Source organism: Neophocaena asiaeorientalis, unplaced genomic scaffold (genome assembly GCF_003031525.2).
Source record: "Neophocaena asiaeorientalis asiaeorientalis breed wild unplaced genomic scaffold, Neophocaena_asiaeorientalis_V1.1 scaffold90, whole genome shotgun sequence".
In the NCBI taxonomy this organism is placed as follows: domain Eukaryota; kingdom Metazoa; phylum Chordata; class Mammalia; order Artiodactyla; family Phocoenidae; genus Neophocaena; species Neophocaena asiaeorientalis.
The window spans coordinates 2,017,714-2,028,512 of NW_020172445.1; positions in this window are offsets into that span (position 1 = coordinate 2,017,714).

Below are 10,799 nucleotides of genomic sequence, written 5' to 3' on the forward strand. Positions count from 1 at the left end.
ACCACCCCCATCTTCATCCCAGGAGGACTCCCAGATAGAGACCTCGGAGCCCCAGCCCTTATACAACACACACATGTCTCCAGGGCGTCTGGAGTTCAGTGTGACCAATACCCAGCCCATGACATTCTCACTATGCCTGAGCCTCTGCCAAGGGCACTGCCATCTGCCCTTCCACCCCCAAGAGCCAGAGACCTGGGGATTGGCCTCGTTCTCCCTGACCCCACCCTCACCTCACCCCACCCCCCATCTATCACCAAGGCCCACACATCTTTGCCTCCTAAAGCTTTCTTAGATCTCTGTCCACATCTCATCACCACATTCTCCATTAGATCTCAGACCACTGCTGTCTCCTTCCTGGACTGTTGTGATGACGTCTTTAGGAGGCCTCTCTGCTTCCTCTCTTGGCAGCCAGAGGGATGCTTAAATCATCAGTCACAGTCACCTCCATTCTCCTCACCTGGAAAAACCTTGGGAGCTTCCATCTTGCTCAGGGTCTGGGTATAGAGAGTAAAAACAGCCCCTTGCTACGCTTTCCTCTGTCTCTCCCACCTATAGAGCTTCTTATCTCCTCCGTGCTCCCTCTTGCCACAGGGCCTTTGTACATGCTGATCCTTCTACCACCGTGTTATCTGATTAACTCCTCCTTTTCTTCTGTGATCATACTGCATTGTCACTTTCTCAGAGGAGACTTCCCCAACCTTTCCAGCTAGGTAAGAGACATTCATTCACTCATTTATTTATTCATTCTACAGCAGTGCTAGAAGCCCAGGATGCGGGGAAACCCCAGCTTTGTTTGCGGGGAGGCTGGGTGGGTTAAACACTAAGCATGTCCAGAGAATCCTGAATAAGATGATTCCTGGTAATAGATGTCTGGCTGGTTCAGAGTGCAGCCAGGCAGCCTGTGTGGATGAAAGGACTGAGCTAAGGGCTGGGGGAGAAGACAAATCAGACGAGGGGGTGGAGCCACATTGTGGAGGACCAGGCCTTGGTGTTTGGATTTTACTCCAAATTCCCTGGGAGGAGGCCCGGTGAAGATTAGAACAGAGGATGACCTGGTTCTGATCTGTGTTAAGTAAAACATGCCTCAAAACTGTAACTCAATAATAAGAAGAAAACAAGCCAATTTAAAGAATGGGCCAGAGATCTGAACAGACGATTCAACAAAGATATATGAACATCCAAGAAGCATGTGGAAAGATGTTCAATATCATTAGACATCTAAGAATGTGAATTAAAGCCACCATGAAATCATATGGTACTCTACACCTATCAGAGTGGCTTCGTAAAAGGGGACGCTGCTGTGTAAGTGCTCGTGAGGACGTGGAGCTACCAGAACTCTCAGACAGCACTGGTGGGGTGGAAATTGTTACCACCCCTTGGGAAGACAGTTTGACAGTTTCTTTTTTTTTTTTTTTTTTTTTTTAATTATAAGTCCGTTCTCTGGTAGGTCTTTGTCTTTATTCCTGTCTTAATGGCAGTTTCTTAAAAAGTTAAACAGAGACCTACCATATGACCCAGCCATTTTACTCCTAGGTATTTACCCAAGAGAAATGAAAGCACATGTCTTTACAAAGGCTTGTAGGCAGATGTTTATAGCAGCCCTATTTTTAATAGCTCCCCCTGGAAACCACCCACAGTCCATCAACAGGTAAAGGGATAAACTAACTGTGGGACATTTATACAGTGGAGTACTTCTCAGCAATAAAAAGAAATAAATCTTTGACAAACGTAGCAACATGGATGCATTTGGCAGATATTATGTTGAATGAAGAAAGTCAGACTCAAAAGGATGATACTGTATGAGTCCACTTTTGTGAAATTCTAGTACAGGCGAAACTAAGCTGTGGTGACAGAAGTCAGATCAGTGGTTACCTGGGGGCAGGAGGAAGCTTTCTGGGGTGCTGGAAATGTTCTTTATTTTGACTGGGGTGATGGTTTTACAGGGACGTACGTTTGTCAAAACACATCAAACTGTGCACTTAAAATGGGTGCATAGTATTTCATGTAATTTATATCTCTTCTACTGAAAGGGTTCTGAGAAAAAAGAAAATATAGTGACTGACCAGAGTGGCTGAGAGGGCCTAGGAGAGGGCAAGCCGATCCGGGTGGGTACCCTTGTATGAGGTGACTGGATATCCGTGACGACTGTGCATTCCCCGGCAGGCTCTGCGCTCCCTAGGGGCCCGTCATCATGGCCCGCCCCGTCCCAGAACCCATCACACAGGATGGCACCAAGAAATGTCTGCTGTGGAATGAAGCGGGGTGGCCCTTTTCCTTTTACATTCTTTGTGTAAGGAATATCTTCTGTTCTCCTCCACTTGCTTATTTATCTTATTCTTTGGGTTATAATTATGTACTATTGTGCTTAATTTTGTTGGTTAAGTAGTTCCATCTTTGGCCATTAGGACCTCCTTCAGGTGGGTGCCCCTGTACCTAACATGCCCCGTCTTTTTGTCTTTTTTCCGTTTTTTTTTTTTTTTTGGCCATGCGGCATGCGGATCTTAGTTCCCCGATGAGGGATCGAACCCTTGCCCTTCTCAGTGGAAGCGTGAAGTCCTAACCACTGGACTGCCAGGGAGTTCCCATACATTTCCTTATTTTCTGACGCTGTAAGAGGCTTCAGGTTCATATTATATTCTCCCCATCCCAGCCCTAGGATAAGCTGTTCTTCCAAGAAGCTCCAGTGCTTTTTACTGGAGAATGGTGTTTAGCAACCAAGATCTCTCCGGACAGTTGTTTTTTTAATTAATTAATTAATTAGGCTGCTCTGGGTCTTAGTTGCAGCACATGGGATCTTCATTGCAGCATGCGGGCTATTTTAGGTGCGGCATGCAGGATCTAGTTCTCTAGTTCCCTGAACTGGGATGGAACCCGGGCCCCCTGCATTGGGAGCGTGGAGTCAACCACTGGACCAGCAGGAAAGTCCCTTGGGGCAGTTTTTTTTTAAAATTAATTAATTTGTTAATTTATTTATGGCTGAGTTGGGTCTTCGTTGGTGCACGTGGGTTTTCTCTAGCTGCGGTGAGCGGGGGGCTGCTTTTTGTTGCAGTGCGCGGGCTTCTCATTGCGGTGGCTTCTCTTGTTGCAGAGCACAGGCTCTAGATGCGCGGGCTTCAGTAGTGGCGCGTGGGCTTCAAGAATTGTGGCTCGCGGGAACGTAGTCTCAGTAGTTGTGGCACACGGGCTTAGTTGCTCCATGGCATGTGAGATCTTCCTGGACCGGGGCTCGAACCCCAGAGGGAAGCCCCCTCTGGACACTTTTAATTTGCATTTCTCTAGTTATGAGTGACTCAAACTTGGGTTTTTTGCATGTGTAAGAGCCATTTGCATTTCCTTTTCTGAGAACTGACTTTTCACGTCCTTCACATATTTTTTCTATTGTTGATTTTAAAAAATTAATATCTAAGAATACATATATTCAGGAAATTAATCTTGAAATGTGAGTTATGAATTTTTTTTCTGGTTTGTCATTTGTCTTTTGCTTTGCTTTTTTGCCATACAGATTTTCCTTTTAGAACCTGCTGTTTTTCTCCTTGAAAATGTAAATGTAGTGAATGACAGTAGCAGGGTCTATGATGCTCACCATTCTTAGATGTAGTGGGATGTGCCTTTCTTGGTCATGGTGTTTTGATCTTTTGATAAACCTCTGGATTCATTTTATTAGTATTTTATTTGGGATTTTGGCCTTGATTTTCATAAATAGAATTGACCTCTTGTTTTTATTTCATTTTATTTTTTGTGTTATTCTTTATTGTTTCCTAATGAATGCATTTAAAGCTATAAATTTTTCTCTGGGGATCACTTCATACACATCCCCAAAATATTGCTCTAGTTTGTATCCATTTCTAATTAGCTGGTTGTTTCAGTTTCAAGTTCCTCTTTAATCCAAGAATTATTTTATTTTATTAAAAATATTTATTTATTTGGCTGGTCTTAGTTGCGGCAGGTGAGCTCCTTAGTTGCAGCATGCGAACTCTTAGTTGTGGTGTGCAAACTCTTAGTTGTGGCATGCAAAGTCTTAGTTGTGGCATGCATGTGGGATCTAGTTCCCTGACCAGGGATCAAACCTGGGCCCCCTGCATTGGGAGCGCAGAGTGTTATCCACTGCGCCACCAGGGAAGTCCCCCAAGAATAATTTTAAAAAGGTATTTTTACATTTTTAATTAGATAAATTTTGGACTGTACATTGTGGTTAGTTTCTAATTTATGTATTTTATTCAGAGAATAGTTCTATATGTTCTGCTTTCTGGAATTTGTTAAGATTTGTGTCCTAATAAACAGAGAGTCAATTTTTGTAAATGTTCCATGTGTGTTTAAAAAGACTGAATGTTTTCTCTTATTTGTTGGGTACAAAATTTATCTATGTTTCCATTATATATCTTATTAAGTATGTAATTTTAACCCTCTGTATACTTACCCTTTTTTACTTGATATATTTGACTTATTAAAACAGGTATATTAAAGCTACTCACTAAGGTTTTATTTATTTATTTTTGGCTGTGTTGGGTCTTCATTGCTGCTCACAGGCTTTCTGTGGTTGTGGCGAGTGGGCGTTACTCTTTGTTGTGGTGTGCGGGCTTCTCATTGCAGTGGCTTCTCTTGTTGCGGAGCACGGGCTCTAGGTGTGCGGGCTTCAGTAGTTGTGGCACCTGGGCTTAGTTCCTCCATGGCATGTATCTTCTCATGGGATCTTCTCAGACCAGGGCTCAAACCCATGTCCCCTGTATTGGCAGGCAGATTCTTAAGCACTGCACCACCAAGGAAGCCCTCACTAAGGTTTTAGGTTTATTACTCTGTCCTTGCATTTCTAATAGTTTTTGAGCTTTTTTTTTTTAAGATATGATGTTAGATGAACAAATGTTAACATAATTTTGTTCAGTGGAGTATAGCAATTGAGAGCATAAGCACTGGTTCTACCACTTTCTTAACTTCTCTGTTCTCAGTTTCTCCATCTGCAAGATGAGGAGAATAATATTACCTAAGTCATATGACTACTGTAGGGATGAAATGTGTTAATGTATCTTAGAACAGTGCCTAGCATATAGTCATTTTAATTAGATATTATCTTAATAAAACATCTTTCTTTTTCCTAGTGAATGCCTTTAACTTTGAATTCTGTTTCATTTAATATTAAGTTCACCACCCCTAGTTTCTTTTTGGTAGCATTTATCTGGCATTCTTGTTTTTTTTTTAAAATATTTATTTGTTTGGCTGCACCAGGTCTTAGCTGTGGCACGTCGGCTCTTTAGTTGTGGCATGCAAACTCTTAGTTGTGGCATGTGGGATCTAGCTCCCTGACCAGGAATCGAACCGGGGCCCCCTGCATTGGGAGCATGGAGTCTTAGCCACTGGACCACCAGGGAAGTTCCTGGCATTCTTGTTTATACATTTCTCATATAAGTATTTGATGCAATAAATCTCTAAGTACTACTTTAGTTTCATCTCACAAATTTTAATATGTTGTGTTTTCATTTTTGCTTACTTCAAAATATTTTCTAATTTCTCTTGAGGCTTTATCTTTGACCCACAGATTATTTGGCAGTGTGTTGTTTAATTTCTAAACATTTGGAGGTTTCCTACTTATCTTTATGTTATTAATTTCCAGTTTAATTCTGTTATGGTCAGAGAACATACTTTGTATAACTTCAGTTCTTTTAAATGTATTGAGATTTGTTTTGTGATTCAGGATATAGTCCATCTTGGTGAATTCTCTATGTATGCTTGAAAAGAAAGTGTATTTGTTGAGTGAAATGTTCTGTAAATGTCAATTAGGTCCAATTGATTGGTGGTGGTTTAGTTCTTCTATATCCTTGATGATTTTCTCCATACCTGTTCTATCAATTATTGAGAGAAGAGTTGACATCTTCAACAATAACTGTGGATTTGTCCATTTTTCTTTTCAGTTCAATCCATTTTTCCTTTATACATTTTGAGGCTCTGTTGTTAGGAACATTTAGTATTGTTATATCTTCTTCATAAAGCAAATTGACCCTTTTATTGTTATGTAGTGTCCCTTTTATCCCTAGTGATTTTCTTTGCTTTATACTTTGTCCGATATTATATTGCCATTCCAGTTTTCTTTTGATTGGTGTTTGCATGGAATATCTTTTCCCAACATTTTATTTTTAATCTAACTATAGCACTATATTTAAAGTGGGTTTCCTGCAGATGGCATATAGTTGGGTCTTTAAAAAATTTTTTTTTATCTATCTGGCAGTTTATTTTGACTGGTGTATTTAGACCATTTATATTTAATGTAATTATTTGTATATTTGGATTTAGATCTACCATTTTTTGTCCGTTTGTTCCTTCTTTTTGTTCTCATTTCTCGTCTTTTGCCTCATTTTGGATTATTTGAATAATTTTTAGTATTCCATTATAACTTACCTACTGAGGTTTTTTACTCTATCTCCTTGTCCAGGTTTTTTAGTGTTTTCTATAGGGACTGCAAATACATGTTTAACTTTTCAGTCTACATAGAATTAACTTTTTACCACTTCAAATACAGTATAGAAACCTGACCACCATATTTGTTCTTTTGTCCTCCCTTCTTTATGCTATAGTTGTCATACGTATTACATCTATATATTACATCTACATACATTGGAAATCCCATCAGATAATGTTATGATTTTTGCTTTCAAAAATCATTTTAAAGAACTCAAGGAGAAGGATATTCTGTTTACGCAGATATTTACTATTTCTGTTGCTCATCCTTAATCTTTGAAATTCCATATTTTCCTCTGGTATCATTTCCCTTCTGTCTGAAGAACTTCCTTTGGCAGTTCTTTCAGAGTAGATCTGCTGGAAATGCTTTCTCTTAGTTTTACTCTTTTCAAGAATGTCTTTATTTTGCCTTCCTTGATGAAAGGTAATCTCACTGGATATAGAATTCAGGATTGACAGTTAATTTCTTTCAGCACTTGAAAAATGTGCCACTTCCTTCTGTGTTCCACGGTCTGTGATAAGAAATCCTCAATTATTCAAATTGCTGTTTCTCTATAAGTAATGCATCATTTTCCTCTGGCTGCTTTCAAGAGTTTTTTCTTCATTTTTAGTTTTTAGAAATTTGATTATGATGTATCTGGGCATGGATTTTTTGAATTTATTCTATTTGGAATTTACTGAACTTGAAACTATAAATTTATGTCTTTTGCCAGTTTGGGGAAGTTGTCAGCCATCATTTTTTCAATTTTTTTCCCACACTCTTTCTCCTCTAAGTATCTATTTATACAAATGTTAGACCTTTTGGAATTATCTCTAAAGTCCCCAAGACGTTGTTCATTTTGTTTTGATCTTTTTACTCCCTTTTGTTGAGATTGGATAATTTCTATTGATCTTTCAAGTTCACTAACTCTTTCTTTTGTCATCTCCATTCTGCCATTAAGCCCATCCAATGAGTTTTGTATTTTGGTTATTGTTAGCAGTTTTAAAATTCCCACTTGATTCTTTTTTAAAAAATTATCTTCTATTTCTCCTCTGAGACTTTCTATCTTTCCATTTATTTCATGTATTCTTAGAGCATGGTTATAATGTTCTCTTTCAAATCTGCTTAATCATCCTAACATTTGTGATATTCTTGGGATTACTTTCTGTTGTCTGTCTTTTCCTTCATGAGACATTGTCTGGTTCTTCATACATCAAGTATGTGAATGTAACAAATGCCACTGAATTGTTCACTTTAGAATGGTTAATTTTATATTATGTAAATTTTACCTCAATAAGATGTGTAATTATCCCTTTTAAAAAAGTAACAAAGTACTGATACACACTATATGTTGACAAAAGTTGAAAACATGCTAAGTGAAAGAAGCCAGACACAAAAGTCCACATATTGTATGACTCCATTTATGTGAAATACCCAAAGTAATCAAATCCATAGACACAGAAAGGAAGTTACCGGTTGCCAGGGGCTGGGGAGAGGAAGGAATGGGGAGTGATTCCTTAGTGGGTACAGGGCTTCTTTTTGGAGTAATGAAAATGTTCTGGAACTGGATGGGTGGTGACGGTTGCAGAACTTTGTGAATGTACTAGATGTCACTAATGGTATATTTTATGTGTATTTTACCATAAATTTCAAGTTGATACGTCTGATATTTTACCATAAATGTCAAGTTGAACTGAGGTGCAGTTCTTTTTTCATTTTCTTCTTTTGCTTTTTTTTTTGGTTTTTTTTTTTTTTTTTTTTGCGGTACGCGGGCCTCTCACTGCTGTGGCCTCTCCCGTTGCGGAGCACAGGCTCCGGACGCGCAGGCTCAGCGGCCATGGCTCACGGGCCCAGCCGCTCCGCGGCATGTGGGATCTTCCAGGACCGGGGCACGAACACGTGTCCCCTGCATCGGCAGGCGGACTCTCACCCACTGCGCCACCAGGGAAGCCCTTCTTTTGCTTTTTTATAGCCAAATAAAGGATTTGACAAAGGGAGTTCCCCTTACAATTAAAACAAAAAAACCCAAAACAACCCACCTTTTTGGTTGTATTACATTTTTCATTTTTATTTATTTTTTTTAGCAAGTATTTGTCAGTAGTAATCTTGGAGTCGTTACTGGTTGCAGGGGCGGGGAAGTCTTTTATTTGCTTTTCCACTTAATTGCTAGTTCCCTCCAAACTTTGAAGCTACTGCTTCACTGTTTTCTAATATCCAGGGTGGCCTTTGATGTTTGGTATTTTTCTCTTGCCAGTAACATCTTTTTGCTGTTTCTCTCTCTCTGAAAACTTCTAGGATTTTCTCTTTATCTTTAGAGTTCCCGTATTTCACTAAGAAATGTGGACGTGAGGATCCTTTTCCAGTAAACTTGCTCACCACTAGGTGTCCCCTTTACATCAGAACACTTTAGCTTTTCTATAGCTGAATGTTTTCCAGTTGTTTCTTTGGTTATTTTCTTCCCTCCCTTTTTTTCTGTTTCTCGCATTATGGGATCCCTTTGAGATGGTTGTTGAACCTCTTGGATTTATCCTCCCTGTCTCTCTTAAGTTCTTCTAAAATAATCTCCTTGCTTTTGCTTTACTTTCTGGGAGCTTTCCTGGACTATCTTCCAGAGCACTGATTTTCCACTGTCTTCAAACTTTCTGTTAAATTTTTAAATCTTTGTCATGTTCCCCCCACCACTCCCCCCAAAAAACTATTGTTAGCTTATTGACCTTTTTTGCAGTCTTTCTTGTTTTAAGGACACAGCATCCATCTTTATTCTGAATGTACTAGTTAGGATTTTTCAGAATCTGCATTTCTACTAGATCCATAGGTGATATGTCCACTTGCAGGCTGTTCCTGGCAGATACTCACCTGGTGTAGTTTTGCTCTGAAGGGGCATCTTCCTGCAGTCTCTGGTGACCATGTCCCTGACCGGGAGTCCCCTTCTCAGCAGGACAAGTGGCTACCAGCACATCACGACTTCTCTGACTGGGTGTGGAGAAACTTCCTGCTTCAGAGAGCCACCCCCAGGGATTGAGAGGAGTGGCTACACAAAGGAGTTTAGCAAGGTCCACCCTTTTCCACTGGATTCTGAGCACAGTCATATTTAGCTTATGCTTTTTGATAAAATTTACCTATGATGAAACACACAGATCTCAAGGATACAGCTGGATGTTTTGACAAATGTATACACCTTTGTAACCAGTTCCCCCAACTAAGATATAAAACTTTCTCATACTCCCATAAGCTCCTTCCTGCCCATTCTCCACCTCCTGAGGCAACTACTGTTTCCATTTCTTTCACAATATTTTTCCTTGTTCATTTTTTTTCTTGAAGTATAGTTGACTTACAATATTATATTCATTTCAGGTGTACGATATAGTGACTTAATATTTTTATAGATTATACTCCATTTAAAATTATTATAAAATATTGGCTATATTCCCTGTGCTATAAAATATATGCTTGTAGCTTATTTATTTTATAAACTTAAATCCCCTACCTCTATCTTGCCCCTTGCCACTTCCCACACCCCACTGGTAACCACTAGTTTGTTTTCTGTATTGTGAGTCTGTTTCTGTCTTGTTATATTCATTCATTTGTTCTATTTTTTAGATTCCACAGATAAGTGATAACATACAGTGTTTGTCTTTCTCTGTCTGACTTATTTTACTAAGCACAATATCCTCCAGGTCTAACATGTTGTTGCAAATGGCAAAATTTCATTCTTTTTTATGGCTAAGTAATATTCCATTGTATGTATGTATGTATATGTGTGTGTGTGTATGTATGTATGTATGTGTGTGTGTGTACATAAATGTCTATTTTAGGTCTTTTGGCCAGTTTTTAATCAGGTTTTTTTTTTTTTTTTTTTGCGGTATGCGGGCCTCTCACTGCCGTGGCCTCTCCCGTTGCGGAGCACAGGCTCCAGACGCTCAGGCTCAGCGGCCACGGCTCACGGGCCCAGCCGCTCCGCGGCATGTGGGATCTTCCTGGACCGGGACACGAACCCATGTCCCCTACATCGGCAAGCGGACTCTCAACCACTGTGCCACCAGGGAAGCCCCAATCAGGTTTTTTTTGATATGAGTTGTATGAGCTGTTTATATATTTCAGATATTAACCCCTTATCGGTCATATCATTTGCAAATATTTTCTCCCATTCAGTAGGTTGTCCTTTCATTTTGTTGATGGTTTTCTCTGCTGTGCAAAAGCTTTTAAGTTTAATTCTTATTTGTTTTTGCTTTCGTTTCCTTTGCCTTAGGAGACAGATCCAAAAAAAAAAAAATGTTGCTATGATTTATGTCATAGTGTTCTGCATATGTTTTCTTCTAGTTTTATGGTTTCCAGTCTTACATTTAGGTCTTTAATCTATTTTGAGTTTATT